At 39.4% G+C, this 17,134-nt stretch overlaps 1 pseudogene; it reads left to right on the top strand.

Annotated features, from left to right (window-relative positions):
- Window positions 1–2,119: 2,119 nt before the first annotated feature.
- On the top strand, window positions 2,120–3,415 carry LOC129677655 (ribosome biogenesis protein WDR12-like; annotated as a pseudogene).
- The last annotated feature ends 13,719 nt before the right edge of the window (window positions 3,416–17,134 follow it).

Here is a 17,134-nt window from a genome sequence, read left to right as displayed (position 1 = left end):
ACCACCAATGCCCTGGCATTGGAAAATGGTGTCAGGACATGCTGACTCAGGGAGCCAAACTTGCTAGGCCCAGGAGAGTCTCACATCTCTCACTCTCCCAGTACAGAATCCCCAGTCTCAAATAAATCTCTGGGATCTCTTTATATTTCTCCCCATTACCCAATACAACAGTGCCCATTGTCACAGTTTAATGCAAAGGGAACTCGGTTCTTTCCCCATCATTTGGGTCTCCACACACTGTACTGTGTTTTCAAATTTCTTCTTTGTTTGAATCATCATCACTGAGCTTAAAGATATGACTGATGGATTTTGCTCAATTTTCCCCCCATTTTGTGATTCTTCTGCAGGATCAGGGCCATTGGCTCTGCACAGCCAACCGTAGTTCAACAGCAGAATCCAGTCCCTTGTTGCTTACCTTTGGGGAAGCTGAGGACTCACAGTTTGTTGGCAGTTGACTTGCTCTCAGGATCACAGTGCCTGTGCTGGACTCATGGATGCTGCAGCACTTAGATCCACACTGCATCCGTATATCCTTGTCCCAAGCTCTGCACATGTGTTGACAGGACACTTGGGGATCTTTTTAAAGTTGTCCCCAGACATTGCTATTTCTTTTGTGAATGTGGCAGGATATTCCCAGCCATATAGTTGATCTCTCTGATAGTTTATAAATGGGTATGATACTAACATGAAAAGAAGTCATTGGTTAATTTAAAAAGTCAGAGTTTGGAGGCTGGGCATGTAGAGCAGCTGCTAGAGTGATTGTCTAGAATGCGAAGAGCATTCATTGGGTTCTTTGATAATTTGGGCATGTTAGCCTTCTTCTATAATACTAGTACTCAGGAAGGGGAGACAGGAGGAAAGGAATTTCATAGTCATTATTGTTTACACGAGTATGTATTTATATGTATTGTTTGCATGAATATGACAGCACTCATGTCAGGTAGCTCACAACTGCCTATAACTCCAGTTCTAGCAGGATTCAATGCTTCTGCCAATCATCGGCACCTGTACTCATGTTCATATACACAGAAAGACAGACAGACAGGCATATATAATTAAAAATAAAAATAAATTCCAAACAACAAGAAAGAAGAACCATGTCATTGAACCACGGAGAAAATAGTGAAATTTAAAAATATGTGAACATTAAAGTGGCTAACATCTTTAACAGTCTACAGTCTTGTTGGAGAGATGGCTCAGTGGTTAAGAGTGCATACTGCTTTTGTGGAGGATCCAAGTTCTGTTCCCAGGACTTATGACAAGCATCCATAATGGCCTCTTCAGGTTTCAGGTTATCCAATGCCCTTTCCTGGCCTCAGTTGGTACCTGCATTCATGTGCACACCCACACAGACACACATGAATATGCAAAATTTTAAAAAAGATATCTACATCAATTCCCTTAAAAACAGTTATTTACAAATTAAAATAATTTTAGTGAAATTTTTTTAAATACTCCCTAAAGTATCATCTAGGAGTACTTTTAAAAAAATATTTATTTATTATGTATACGATGTTCTGCCTGCATGCCTGAAGAGAGCACCAGACCTTAATATAGATGGTTGAGAACCACCATGTGTTTACTGGGAATTGAATTCAAACCTCTGAGCCATCTCTCCAGCCCTTAGTGAAACACTTAACAAAATTGATCAAATACCAAGCATTAATGAAAAACAATGCTCATCAGTGTTGTATGGCACATGCTTCTACTTCCGACTACTTTAATCACTGAGGCCACAGGATCATTTGTGCCAAGAAGTTTCAGAATAGCCTGGATGATATAGAGAGACCCTGTCTCAAAATGAAAACAAAACAATCAAACAAAGGATGGAAATAACTCAGAAAATGATACATTTCTTAGACCAGTATCTTATAGTACATGATTTTTCAAGAGATGTGGGTCATTCTAAAATACATTTTTGCAAGAAAACCAATTAGAAAATTAATGAGTGCTTGGGAATTAACCAATATACATGTAGGAAATGGAAAAAAAAAGTTATTGGGCCAAGAAGAAAGCACAGTGGAAATAAGGATGTGTTTACAGGTATTTGCCTACTTTAGAGCTACTTGATTATCAATGAATACATTTTTGTGTAGAGGTCTCTTGTGTACTTTTTGCCATGGCACAACTCCAGGCAGGTTTCTACATTGAGAACAAGAAATATGCAGTAGACGATGTTTTTTTTTTTTCTCTATCCCTGCCACCTCTGAAGTTGTTGACTTTAGTAACATCATCAATAAATTGCTAGAGACCAAAAATGAGGTCCACAAACATGTACAATTTGAGTTCCTTATCAAGGGCCAGTTTCTTTGAATGTCCTTGGTCAAACACATGGAACTGGAGAACATTTCATTAGAAGAGGTTGTGGAACTAGTGGAAAAATACATCACACCCCAGCCAGAGAAATGCATGTTCCAGGATTGCTGGATCAGCTCAATTAAAGGGGCAGAACAATGGATCCTGTCTGGTTCTTTTGATAATACTCCTCCAGTCTGGTTATTGGAAGGAAAGTCAATAATGACAATTGTGGAACATAGAGATGTTGTGAAAGATGTGGTTTGGATGAAAAAAGATGATTTGTCCTACTTAATACTGAGTGTCTTAGTGGATGTTATTGGGCCTCCTATGAGAATGTAGAGAAGAACAAAGTGAAAGTCCTACACTGTTGCAGAGGGAACGCTGGGAGTGTGGATTCTATATCAGTGGAGAGCTCAAAAACTAAATTTTTCAATGGCTCCTGGGATAATATGCTAAAGATCTGCTCTACAAACCTGACAGGTGAAGAAGATGAAATGGAATAATCCACAAATTGAACAAGCAAGAAGCAAACAAAGCAAAACAAAACAACAACAAACAGCAACTGAGACTAACAGGAATACCCTTAGTGACCTTCTCTGACCACACAGAAGAAATTTCTTCAGTACTTTGGTCAGATGCTGAAGAAATCAGCAGTGTATCTTGGGATCACACAGAGTGCGGGATGTTGAGTTTGGTGGTCTTAAGTCAACTCTGACAAGACATAAAATGTTTAATTGTATTTCTTATTCTCTCCTTTATAAAGGTTTGGCAACTGAAAGCACTGAAAGAGTGTGGGATATCCTGAACTAAAGATGGTTCTTTGGTGTTGCTGTCCCTCACCTCACATAAAGGCTGGGAAACATCAGTGAAGCGGTCTCCTTCCCACGAACAGTGCCTGTTCTCAGGCTCTTTAGATAACATAGTCAAGCTGTGGGATACAAGAAGTTGTAAGGCTCCTCTGTACAGTCTAGCTGCTCATAAAGATAAAGTTCTGAGCGTGGACTGGACAGACACAGGACTACTTGTGAGTGGAGGAGCAGGAAATAAATTATATTTCTACAGATATTCCCCTACCACTTCCCATGTAGGAAGTAGGGGCTTCCATGTAGGGGCTTGAAAGTTACTGATAAACGACTTCTTTGTAAAAAAAAAAAAAAAAAAAAAAGGATGTGTTTACATTAAAGTGAATACTTGAGCTAGGTGTAGCAGGCTAAGCTAGGAATCCCAGCACTCTGAAGGCTGAGAGAGGAGCAGGAAGAGTCCCATGCCTGCCTTGGCTACACTGTGAGACAGACAGACACACACACAAAGACTGTTAACATTCCATTCACTTGTGGGAAGATTTTCAGCTTAGCTCTGTGAATGGGAAACCAACTTTCTTTCATCTGATGCAAGGCACAGGCATGTGGCACCACACCAGCCACATTTTTGTTGGTCACAGACACATTCAGGATTAGTATTTCCTAAAAAGGAGAGGAACTTCTTTATCAGCACATTCAGCAGATGTGCAAAAAAAAAAAAAAAAAAAGAATCAGTGTTACTCTACTTAAAATGGTTGTGTGAACCCACGGTGGTGGCACACACCTTTAATCCCAGCACTCAGGGAGACAGAGGCAGGTGGATCTCTGTGAGTTCAAGACCAGCCTGGTCTACAAGTCTACAAAGTGAGTCCAGGACAGCCAAGGCTACACAGAGAAACCCTGTCTCAAAAAAAAAAGAGTGTGTATGGCCAGATAGGTCATTGTCAGGGACATGCCACTGAAGACAGCCCTTTGGACTATGGATAGGATTCAGGCCAGCGACAGGTATTGATTTACTCATGGCAATACATTTGCTTCGGTGTGTTGTTTGATATCTTGTATCCAAGAGGGAAATGGGGAAATGCCTGTGCTCCAGTTGATAATAATATGGCTCAGTCAGTAAAGTGCTTGCCTTGTGAGAGGGGAACCTACAACAGGTGTGGTAACCCATGCTTGCATGTGAAGGTGGAGACAAGGCTCTCCTATCCTCTGCCATGTACACCTATACATACATACATCAGGACTATAAACATACACGCAGACACACTTTTGATAAAGGATGTCATATATATCACCTATACTTGGGGAAAGCATTCACTGTGTTCGGTTCCATAAAGCAAATGAATTAGATGGACGAATGGATTTGACTCTGTGTGTGCATGCATGTGTGTGTTCAGGTTTAGACTCACACTAGCTTCTCTAGCTCCACCATCTCCAATGTTGTAGCTTTATATTCATTCACCTTAGACCAGAATTGGTTTCCAATCTCAGGTTTAGGTTATATATGCCTAATATATGAATTTTAGATGCCATGAAAATATACAAAAGTGAAAAAAAAAACCTCACTAAACTCAAGAGGTAAAGTCCACCAAGTCCAGTTCACAGCCTATTTTCTCTCCCTCCCCACAATAGAGGCCATCTGCCTGAGACTCTCACAGATGCAATTCTCATAATGGCCACGAGGTGGCAGCCAACGTATATTCGTACATACATTAATTAAAAGGGCTAAGAATATCTCCAGTTTAAGGTAGTAGTAGTTTATTTAGAAGCTTCAAGGACATACTAAAGCACTTCCATTTATGGATCATCACAAATCTAGTGCTCAACAGCTCACTTCATCCTCCCTTAGTGTAAAGTTCGGAGTGTAAACTGTATATAGAGGTGTGCTTTATAGAGAACATGGTGTTCACGCTTGCATTACCTGATACTCAGATGCATTTTCCAGACCTTCCAACCCCTCTCCAATGAGGCTATGGTACACCTTCCTGTCAGACACCTTCATTTTCTGTCAGCCATTTATTGTGTTGCACTATGCTTGCTGGTGACCTCCAGGAGCAACCCGGTATTTGTGGTATGTTTTACAATTATTCTTTACACTTAGAATCTTTACAGGCAACATTAGAATCATTTAGTTCAAGATGGTTAGGTGTCTGTGTGTGTGTGTGTGTGATGTACACGATTACATGCATGTAGAGACCAAAAGAGGACACTGGGAGCCCTGCTCTATCACTTTTTGCCTGTTTCACTTGAGACAGGGTCTCTCATTAAACTTGCAACTAGGCTGGAAGCTAGCAAGTGGAGTTACAGTTGCATGTGTCATTGTGGCTAGCATTTTTAATCTTTGAACGACTCGGTGAAAAGGATAGTCCTAGAATACAGGAATACTGTGGGACATTGGTCAGGAAGTACAGCCTGTCATTGTCGTGAGCAAAATGTTGTGTGTGACAGGAATAGCAATCTTTCTTCACTTTGTGTTTTGAAACTTGTGGGTAAACAACTAGAGACATATAAGAGAAACTGATCTACATCAGTTATTATCTTTGTAACCCACCTTTCCCCATTATTAAGATCATCCTTTCAGGAAAATATATTTTATTCATGCAGGCAGTATCTTATTGTGCAGCTTGAGGCCGTGTAGCCAATCTGGATTGAGTTTGTAATACAATTTAGCATATCAGCTGTTTATTTTAGTTTCAAGAATATTAAATGCTACCCTCCAGAACATCAGCTCCAGGAGAAGCCATCTGTCATTCTGAACCAGCTCCTGCCTGTAGACTACCTTAATCTTCAGTGGTTCATCATTTCCATGAGAGTAGGATTTAATGTCTTTTCATTATCACACCAAAGGATGATTTTTGGACATTTCTCCCATTCATATGCCCTTTTCTACCCAGTATATAATATATGACATTGTAATTGAAGAGTAAACTATTTTAATTAATTAATTAATTTATTCATTTTATATCCCAATCATAACCTTGTCCCTCTTCTCCTTCTAGCCCCACCTTCCCTCCTTCTTTTGCCCTCCCCTTCCCCTATTCCTTAGGTAAGGGGAGAATCCACTAACCCCAGCTCATTAAGTCAAATCAGAACTAAGCATGTCCTCTTTCCCTGTGAACTACTGGGGGTGGGGAGGCTAGTAATCAAAAAGCAGGTAACAGAGTCTATGTCACAGACAGCCCCCTCTTCTTTTCAAGAGGACCCACATGAAGCCTGAGCTGCTCATCTCAACATCTGTGTAGGGGGCCTGGGTCCAGAGCCTGCATGGTTTGGTTGGTGCTTTATTTTCGTTAATCCTCTGGGCCCTGGTTAATTGGCCCTGTCGGTCTTCTTGTGGAGCTCCTGACACCTCCAGTTCCTTCTATCCTTCCCCCAACATTTTAACAAGACTCTATATGTGTAGCTTAGTGTTTGTGAGTTTCAGCATCTGTTTCCATTGGCTGCTGGGGCTGGCATGGACTTTTGAAACATCAAAGCCCAACCCCAATCATACATTTCCTGCAACAAGACCACATCTACTCCAACCAGTTTATACCTGTGTGTGTTTGTGTCCCCATACAAGAATTTGTTTTCTTTTATTGAACAGATCAGAAAGAGTCATATGGAGAAGGAATGAGGAATATTTTACAGAAATCTTTAGTGGATTTTTTTGTTTTATTTTTTATTTTTATTTTGTATTAATTACAGATTATTCACTTTGTATCTCCCTGTAGCTACCTCCATCCTCTCCTCCTAATCCCACCTTCCCTCTCCATTCTCCACCTATGCCCCTCCCCCAGCCCACTGATAGGGGAAGTCTTCCTCCCCTTCCATCTGATCCTAGCCTATCAGATGTCATCAGGACTGACTGCATTGTCTTCCTCTGTGGCCTGGTAAGACTGTTCCCCCCTCAGAGGGAGGTGATCAAAGAGCAGGACGATCAGTTCATGTCAGAGACAGTTCCTGTTCTCATTACTATGTAACCCACTTGGACACTGAACTGCCATGAGCTACATCTGTGCAGGAGTTCTAGGTTATCTCCATGAATGGTCCTTGGTTGGAGTATCCGTCTCAGAAAAGACGCTTGGGCCCACTTTGGGAATCAATCTGGTGCTTTCTCAGACAATTAGAAGTAGTGCTTCCTCAATATCCTGCTACACCACTCCTAGGCATGTATTCAAAAGATGCTCAAGTATACAACAAGGACATTTGCCCAATCATGTTCATAGCAGGTTTATTTATAATAGGCAGAATCAGGAAACAACCCAGATGTCCTTCACTTGAGGGATGGGTACAGAAATTGTGGTACATCTACACAATGGAGTATTACTCAGCAATTGAACACAAGGATTTTTTTTATACAAGGGATTAAGCCAGTACTCAAGCTGACTCAGACAAATACTATTAGTGTGTTGTCTTCAACACTTATGGCAGGTATTCATTTTGTAAGGTTGTGAGGTTGCTTCAATCTATATTTGCTATTTCTGGCATTTATTACCATAACATATATACAATACATTACTTTGGGTCATAGGCAAAGAATAGTATGCAACTAATTTAAGATGACAGCTCTGTATTAGCTTAGGTTGTAAAAGCTGATTGCATGGAAAAATTCCAAGATAAGTAAGGTTTGCTGTTGGATTGTTCTCAAAGTGCAGGTTAAACAAATAGGTGAGTACACAATAGGATAGCAGTCTACGTCTTAACTGACCTCAAGGTGTATCATTAACTCAGCAGTGAGGTCCAGCAAAAGTTGCAGTTTTTTAGAATATAAGCGACATTATCATAATGTTGTATTGCCACAATTTCCAAATGCTCATACCAACAGAAACGAACTTCCATCAACAAGTGAACAGATAAAGCAAATGTGGTGTCCCAAGCCTATAATTCCAGCATTTATTAAGCTAAGGCTGGGGGTTCTACTAATGAGGTACTGTTTGAGGGGAAAGGGAGAGAGTGAACAGAGTAGGCAGGACATCTCAGAGATAGAATGTCTGCCAAACAACCTGAAGTTCCCTGGTTCAGTCCTCAACACTTCAAAACAAGTAAAATAAGAACTGTTGATATATGCAACAAGATGGTGAAATTAAGCATAAAAACTGTGGATGAGATAAGCCAACCAAAAAGTCAAAGTCCAACCTAACTAAGACTCTTCTGATTAGACTTTAAATTTTTTATTTTATTTTTGAGATCATATTATTTCTTGGAAATGAATCATATGATAACATTTGTCTGGGGACAGGGTTTTAGGAGACTTAGCGAGACTAGCTACACAACCAAAAATGTTACGTCCTGCAAAGTAATGATAATATGTTGAGCTTCATCTCTTCACTTTAGAGAACATAGATGTGTATAATTTTAGTAAAGCAATTTATAAAGCATTATTATTTTTGACATTCCTGAACAACTGTGTATTTCAACATCCATTTGAGATATATACTAGAATCATTACTATTTAAGCTGGTGTTGACAGATGGTATCAGCAATCCTGTGGGTGATCTCTCCTGCCCTGTCCCATTTTTCCAAGGGAGAAGCTGGGCTCAGAGAGCCCTACCCTGTCTTACTCTTCTTCAAACACTGCTCAACATGGAAAGTGAGTCTAGAACAGCACACTCCCTTAGGGACAGGATCCCATATCTCTGTTGCTCTTGAGCCATCCTTCCCCCTAGTTCCAAAGTTGTAAGGAGTCTACCTAGAATAGTGTCTCCTGCATCTCTCCACCTGGCAAGGATGCCCACCTCAGGACAGGCCCAAGAGAAGGCAGGAGAGACTCCTTCTTCTATCTAGGACCCCTTGGTCTCCGTCAAAACATTTCCAAGGTCATCCAAAAGGAGTCAGGTTTCCATGGAAACTGAGATGTAGTAGGTCTTAGTCAAACCAGAAATGCCTGTATGTCTGCCCCCCCTCCATGCCCCTTCTTGTTTCTGATAACAAAGCACCTTTCACCCTGGAGGTCACTTCCTGTCAACAGACATGTGTTTGCTTCACACAAACTTAGCAGAATTTTGCCAAGTGTCTGCATTCCTTTCTAAAATAGTAGCCTTCAAAAGAGTAAGCATTTTGGTTTTCTAACAAAAATGTTCGTTAGAGAAAGTGGGATGCAGGATTTAAAAAGCATGCTTTTAGGAGCAGAACTATGCTCATCAAACCAGATTACTCAGGTCAATTAAAAGACGTTTTGGTCCCCATGATGAAGTCAGGTTTCTATGGCAATAACAATGCTACGATTGTTAGACAAATTTACAATGCCTCCACATGGCAGTCTTTTCTCCTGTCCCTGAAAGTAAAACCCCTTAAGGCAACCAAAGAAATCATCGTCATTTAAAAGTATACCAGGTTGTGTTCTATTATCAGACCTCTGTGCAAGTTGTGGAAATAAAACATGTCCGCAGCAGCAGAATCCTGTTTTCAGTAGATGACACAGGTCTAACTAAAAGGTTATCAGTCGCCTTGATAACGTCAGGTTACTGTGGCAACATTGAACTGCAGACTTATCCTCTACTCTGGCACTGCTTGCATACAACCATCCTTTCTCTATTATCTTTCTCGGGAAAACAAAAGGTTTAGTCTTTTGCAGGGTACCATATTTGAAAGGGATGCAGACAATTGGCAAATCTCTGCTCAGTTTGTGAAAAGCAAACACATGTCAGTAGACAGGAAGTTTGTTTGTTGTAATTGTGAATATACTGGGCTTTTATTGTCAAGAGAGACACAGATATCTTTATTATGGAACTGCATAGACTATGTTCAAATCTAGCCTTATCTTTCCCTTTGCATGTATCAGCTCTCATACAGTAAAGTCAGACAAAGGTAACAATAGCTCCTTCTCATTGGTTGTGAGAAAATTTTGAAAGTGTAACTTAGTGCCAAATAACAAGGAAGCTAACAAATAAGCTAACAGATAGACTATTAATATATCTATCACCAGTGCTAATATTATGAGGATTTATGCAGATAGACATGGTTAATTTTCATATATGACTTTCATCAAAGATGATAGTTCTGTCACTTGCATTCCTCAGTGAGTAGGAGTTACTGAGCTGCAATCATGGTTTAGCAGGTAAAGCACTTGCTGCCATGGTGAAAGGAGAGAACAAACTCCTAAGGGTTGTCCTCTCACCTCTACACATGGGCTGAATTGCTAATTTCCTTGGTGTCTTATATTACTGTACGTGATAAATTATGCTATCTTTTAAGGACTTAAAATTACATTTATTATATATGTGCATGGCCACGAAAAGAACATTGTTTCCCTTGAACTTTCTCAAAGGAAGCGTCTTGAATTGGCAGAAAGCACCTCTGCTTACCCACTGAGTAGAGTATTGGGTTTGAAAATTAACTGTTCCCCACACGCCTCTGTTTTTGGAAGTTTTTTCCCTGGCTATTGGCTCCATTTAGCAAAGTCGTGGAAACATAAAGAGTTGGAGCCTGGTTAGAGAAAGTTGTTCACTTCAGATGCTTCCTCTTGTCAGGCATGTGATGAACACCTGTCTTCTTCCACACACTCCTGCTGTCATGTTATAATGGAACTGATCATTAAGTCTTCTCCATGGTGGGCTGTACTCATAAGATTAAATCTGTCCTCCTGGATACTCCTGTCAGGGATGTTGTTCACACCCATGCAAAAACAACACAGTGTGTCATGTGCAGAAGTAAACATATTAATGGTTAGCATTCGTATGATCTCTGAAGTTAGCATTATGGTATCTCATTATGTTGTTTTCCTGTGCATGTAAAATGTAACATTTATATCATATTTTATATAATTATTACATAGTGTTAATATTCAGCTTTTTTCTGTTTTTCTTTTCATGTGAACTGTTATGCTGAGGACTAACATATTCTGATTAAATAACAAGGTATACGATATGATTTACTTTTTCCTTTTTTGTTTGTAGTTGTGTGTGGGGGTATACATTTGTATGTATGCATGTTTGTGGGCACATGTATATATGTGTGGTTGCCTCCATTGTTTCCATACTAAGAGCCTCAATTGTGCTAGATCGGAGGCCAGCAAAGGAAAAGAACTCACTCAAGGTTCTGGGGTCTATACACAGCTATAACAAGTAGAATGCAGGTTTGATGTCTCCCATTGTCTGTCTACATGGTCTATTTGTTACTCCATTGTGATATTTGTTGTTCTTGAGGATCAGTAAGCAATTTCTTCACCCATACCATACCAGCAGTAAACAAACAAGCAAATAAATAAGTAAGAAGAAAGCAGAAAACACAGGCAGTCACAAGCATAAGACAGAAGGACCCAGAGCTTGAGTGTTGTTAGTCACCGTTCACTTTGTTTGAGACTGTCTTACACATGCATCTGGAAATTGTTTTATTACCACCTCTTATCTCATTGGAGGAGATCTAGGCCTCCAGGTGTGTACTATCTCATCCATCTTAATGTGAATTCTGTGAAGCTGAACTCGGGTCTTCATGCTTTTGTGGCAAGAACTTTACACACTTTATTTTCTCCCCCATATTTACTTCTCACTACTGTATTCTGGAATCTCAGATTCAAATCTTCTCATTAAGATACATAGTAATTTTCTTTGTGAACCAATCACCCTTCTTCTAAGGTTCTATCCTAAAGGCACAATGTACAAGTATCGAATGCCATAAATAAGCATAAGGTCTTTCCTTGTGAAATAAATCATAACAGAAGACTAAAAATAATATAGATGTTCACCAATGGGGGAGGCACTGAATAATCCAAGATACATCTACATCCTATACTATAATTCATGTATAATAAAATAGGGTTCCTTTTCTCTACTACTATATAAGTGATCATCAGTGTACATTACTAAGTAAAGAAATTAAGATATGGAAAAATGTCTAGAGCAGCTGCTATGTAATATTGTGGCATGGGCTACTTACATATAGCCATTCAAATTCATATCATTAAATTCATATGAAATTAAAATTTCTTTTTCCTGTCATACTCATCATATGTCGTGAGTTCTATATATATTCAGTGTCCAAACTTCAAAGAAACTTAAACATGAAGCAAAACAAGTAAGATTTATGCTCAGCTGCAAAAATCTTGGTGTAAAATACAGATTAAAAATTTCATGTTGAGTTGATCAGCTGTAATACTTGGATCTGGTGGTCAGCTTTAATGTCATCACAAGAGAGACAACTAGACCTTGTGAGTTCTTAATTACACTGCAGGAATAAACATCACCATATTTGGCTTTTCCCCCCAAAATCTGAGTGTATTATAGCCTCTAAATACAATATGAATTTAACTTGTATAGAAGTGATCCAGACATGCTGTAAATAAAAGATAACCTATAGAATAGTTACAGTTTAACCTTAAGGGCAAAGAACTGGGCTGCATCTGAGAAGGCAAGCTTTTTTTTCTCAGTTCACCAATTCAAGTTTAATCCTATCTATTTACAACCATCTTCAAACACACACACAAAATAATGTTTGATTAAAAGTCCAGGTACTGCTTGGTCAGTCAAGTTGAGACAAAAAAAATTGGCCATCATACTTTGCAACTGTTTTTATAAGAGTTTAGCTCTGTCCTATTAAGTCTGCTATGCAGATATTGCTGATTTCACTCTTAGTATGTCATATATTATTTTTCTTGGGTCACCCGTCCCCCATCTCTAAAAATATGAGATATCAAAATAACCACACAAACAAATAGATTCAATAGACGAATGGCACCAAGTTTCAGCAAACATATGCAATACATGGAGTTCTTGTCTGGAAACATAGAATGGAACAATCATTCTTATATCCTGCCTGGAAGGATATACTTGTGTAAATTTATACAAACTGTGAAAATGGCTGAAAATGGCATCCAGTTTACATGACAACTGTGGTGCAGCACATGTTGTCTGCAAACTGAAAATGTCTCCTTCTAGTCCACCCTTCTGTGACCTTGCATGTCCTGAAAGCAGGACATCTTCACCCTTTAGACCACCTGAGAAAGCATACTTACTAGAAAACGTAGGTCAGGATGCAGGCAATTGGTAGAGTTGTCCAATGTTAGTGATCACATAACATTCCCATTGTCAGGGAGGTAGGGGGAGTCGTTGCCCTTAATATGACTTCAGAATATTATCAATACACGGAGGCTTGAGGATACCATCTATCTTTTAGAAGCTGAGGATTTTATTCTATCTAAAGGAAGAAAGATGCACAGTTTGACATCTGTTGCAAAAAACTAAGAGACTGTCCATAAACACAAAATTGATTGATTCTGGAGCTCCAGAACTTTAATGATGTTTCAGAGTGGTAAGTTAGGGATAATAGGAATAAGTGCAATTACTTCAAAAGTACTTTGGTTGACCCAATAAATTCTTATTCCATGTTCTAAGATGCTTTCTTCCATGGGAGGGTGCATTTGTGACCAACACACATCTAGCCTCTCTCTATACATTCATCTCTTCTCCACAACAGCAACAACTTATATGACAGGAGAGTATGGAATGAGAAACTGTCCAGGTCCTCTCTCTCAACCGTAGATGTCCTAAGGTGAAATTTTCACTTTAAGAAGTAAAGTAAATGTTCAAAAGTCTACATCCGACCATACATATCAACTAACACACTAGCTATAGTCAAAATTTTAACAATGCACTATCTTTCCTAATTATTTTTATTGGTTGTGGCATGCCATATTATTTTGCTTATCTGATTCTACTGGATATGAAGTACTTATATTTGCTAAATCTGGCAATTCTTAGGGACTCTCAAGAAAAGACTAAGAGAAGTCTTTCAATGGTAGGTCCCTGGAAAATGAGTAGAACTGATTAACAATACAGACACAATATTGTCATCCTGAGTGGTCACAGTTTTTATGGGTTAACTGACAGAATCGAGGAAATGGATTGTTTCTAAGGACTTCTGTGAAGTTTTTCTGGGGAAAAAATTGTTTTTTTCAGTAGACAACTGACAAAAAGTGTGGCTAGAAGCATCCAGCCCAATTTGATGGGCCCAGAGAAAAGAAAATATGGAAGAACTGCACACTGGCCCTCTTCACTGGAGCTAAAGTGTTCTTGTGGAATGCATGAAACTGACTGTTCATGGTGAACGAAGGTTATTTGGATATCCAGAAGGCAGGCAATTTTATTTCAAAGGTATTTGTTCTGGGACCAGCTAATTCCCAGATAAAAGACTAACTCAGGGCCTCCTTTCCTACTGCACAAACCACCCCAGAGATGCCACATGTACAAATTCACAGTTCCTCTATTAGGCAAGAAGCCAGAATTTTTCCACTGTAAACACAGTGGGGGCCAGCTCCCACATAAATCAGGGAAGTACGTGAATTCCAGAGCTTTCTGAAATTCCTCAGAGTGCTGGATTCCTAGCCCTCTATCTCTTTGCATGAGAGCAATAATGAAGGCTTCTGCCTTCTACCATGTTTTCCTCCTGCTTTTCCTTGCTCTAGCTTGCTGCTTTCTCTTGTGGAGGTGTGTAACAAGATAGGAACAGACTCTTCCCATTTCCCTGCTCACCTAATCTCTTACCCTCAATATGCAGTAATGGAAGGCACATTATGAAACAATGAAAGAAAGGCTCTAAGGCAACTGGAGAAATGCTTAGCTCTTCTGTGAGCAGTGTGGACAGATGAATGAAGTGGCAGTATGAAAAAAAAATATAAGATTTTAAAACAACTTTTTGCATTTATTTATAGTGTGGGTATGGGAGTGTGCTCATCCCAGGGACCCGCGGACAATTTTAAAGAATTGGTTCTTTTCTTCCAATAAGTGTGTTTCAGGCATCAATACAGGTCAGGTCTTCAGGTTGTTCCAAGCACCTTTGCCTGGTGAGCCAGCATATGGGCCTAAGAATTCAGTAGTCTTAATACTTATGGTTGCACATTCCAATCTACTACCGTAAAAGAATGCATTTTTTTTTGCCAATTGGCCAAATTATGCATTCCATGAAATTTTAATATACTAATATATTATTCTAGTGTTAGAAAGATGAATTACTTTTCATTTTCTCTATCTAATTTCCATATGTATTACACAGTTTACATTTATGCCTTAGAATATGTCTTGGGGTAATTCTAGACTTCAAACTCTAAAAGGGAAACCTTAACAACTAAGTTGTGTTTATGCTACATCCCATTTAAATGGGAAACGTGACAAAGAATAACTTCATACATTGCTGGAGAAAGAGCAATTTCATATGTTCCCTATACAGAAAAATTACACAAATTGACAAAAAGTAAATGTGAAACTTGCACAAAGAATGCTGTCCCAGTTACTAAGGTGTCAGTCTTGGCTCATATGTGCACGAGAAAATGTGTAGAAGAATGGTCACTGCAGCGTAGCTACTCATATCAAAGCAGTTCCAGATGACTTGACTCAAGAAACCTCAGAAATACTTTCCAATAAGAAGAGCTGTACTGGGTGATGGTGGTCCACACCTTTGATCCCGGCACTCTGGAGGCAGAGGCAGGTGGATCCCTGTGAGTTTGAGGCCAGCCTGGTCTACAGAGTGAGTTCCAGGATAGCCAAGGCAACACAGAGAAACCCTGTCTTGAAAAACCAAAAAGAAAGAAAAAGAATGTTAGTTAAGTTGCAGACTGGATCTTAATCTATGGGTTCTTTGACGGTTACATACATGCCAACACTCAATTTCTCTGCATAATTCTACCGTAACCATTTCCAGATGCCAGGATCCTAAGGGCACTGATCTCCCTGAGTGCTCTTGAGTATATGGACTCATGTATGTATGCCATAAAGTGGAGTTTTTTTTTTTTATCTATCTATCTATCTATCTATCTATCTATCTATCTATCTATCTATCTATCACAATTTATTTATTTTGTATCCTGGCTGAGGCCTTCTTTCTCATCTCCTCCCAATCCTGCAAACTCTTCCCCTATGCCCCCTTCCCTAGTCCACTGATAGGGAAGGTCCTCCTCCCCTTGTATCTGACCCTAGCCTATCAGGTCTCATCAGGACTGGCTACATTGTCTTCCTCCATGGTCTGGCAAGGCTGCACCATCCAGGGGAAGGTGCTCAAAGAGCCTGACACTAAGTTCATGTCAGAGACAGTACCTGCGCTCCTTTCTAGGGAAACCACTTGAAAACTGAGCACCCTATGGGCTTCCTCTGATCAGGCAGTCTAGGTCCTCTCCACACATGGTCCTTAGTTGGGAGTATTGGTCTCTGCAGGCCCCCTAGGCCCAGGTATTTTGGCTCTGTTGTTCTCCTTGTGATTTATGATTTAAATCCCACTCTACTGGAGGAAACACTTGCCTTGTACTATAAAATCTGATTAACATCCTATGGTTGGGGAGTTCACGGGTCCCAGAGGTGAACCTACTACTAATACTATTCTGCTAGGTGAGCATAGTATCAAAGTTCCCTCTAAATTTATATCTCTAGATCCATATATTAGTACAACTTACAGACTTTATCAGTTCTTTGTATAGTGAACTGTGTTTAACAAAGAAATTCAAAACTGTCTAAAGTATGGAAAGGAATTGTCTATGGAATCCTCAGCCACAAATGGAACATCTGTATCGCACCTTTGCCCAGTTGAATTCTAGAGAAGCTATGTGGTATGATGGCACATGCATCCCAGTATTGGGGAAGTATATGCATAGTTCAAAGCCAGCTAAGCTACATAAGACCATGTATCAAAAAAATTAAGAACTAAATGAATATATTGGTTAATTAACTAATTAAAAAATAAAGAAGTGTGAGAGGAATTCCTAGGAAATTAGAAAGGTACAAGTGATAGGGGGTGACAACACCTGAATCTAACGACCTATCTTACGGTTATAGAAGCAAAGAGGAACAGACATATGAAATACTGGTTATGTCATGTGCCAAGTATTTGTATCTCATCTAAATTAACATGGTGGGAGTGAAGGTATAAAAATAGATAGATAGATAGAACAAGAGAAAGAAAGAAAGAAAGAAAGAAAGAAAGAAAGAAAGAAAGAAAGAAAGAAAGAAAGAAAGAGACAGTGTTTAGAAGTAGTATTTATGACAGGAGTCTACTGAGCGCATTTGAAAGACTCTAACTAGCAGTGTTTTCAAAGCAAAGACTCATGACCAAAACTTTGGCAGAGTACAGGGAAT

This window comes from Psammomys obesus, unplaced genomic scaffold, assembly GCF_907164565.1.
Source record: "Psammomys obesus unplaced genomic scaffold, mPsaObe1.curated_primary_1811, whole genome shotgun sequence".
Classification (NCBI taxonomy): domain Eukaryota; kingdom Metazoa; phylum Chordata; class Mammalia; order Rodentia; family Muridae; genus Psammomys; species Psammomys obesus.
This window is presented reverse-complemented; position numbering and strand designations above follow the sequence as displayed.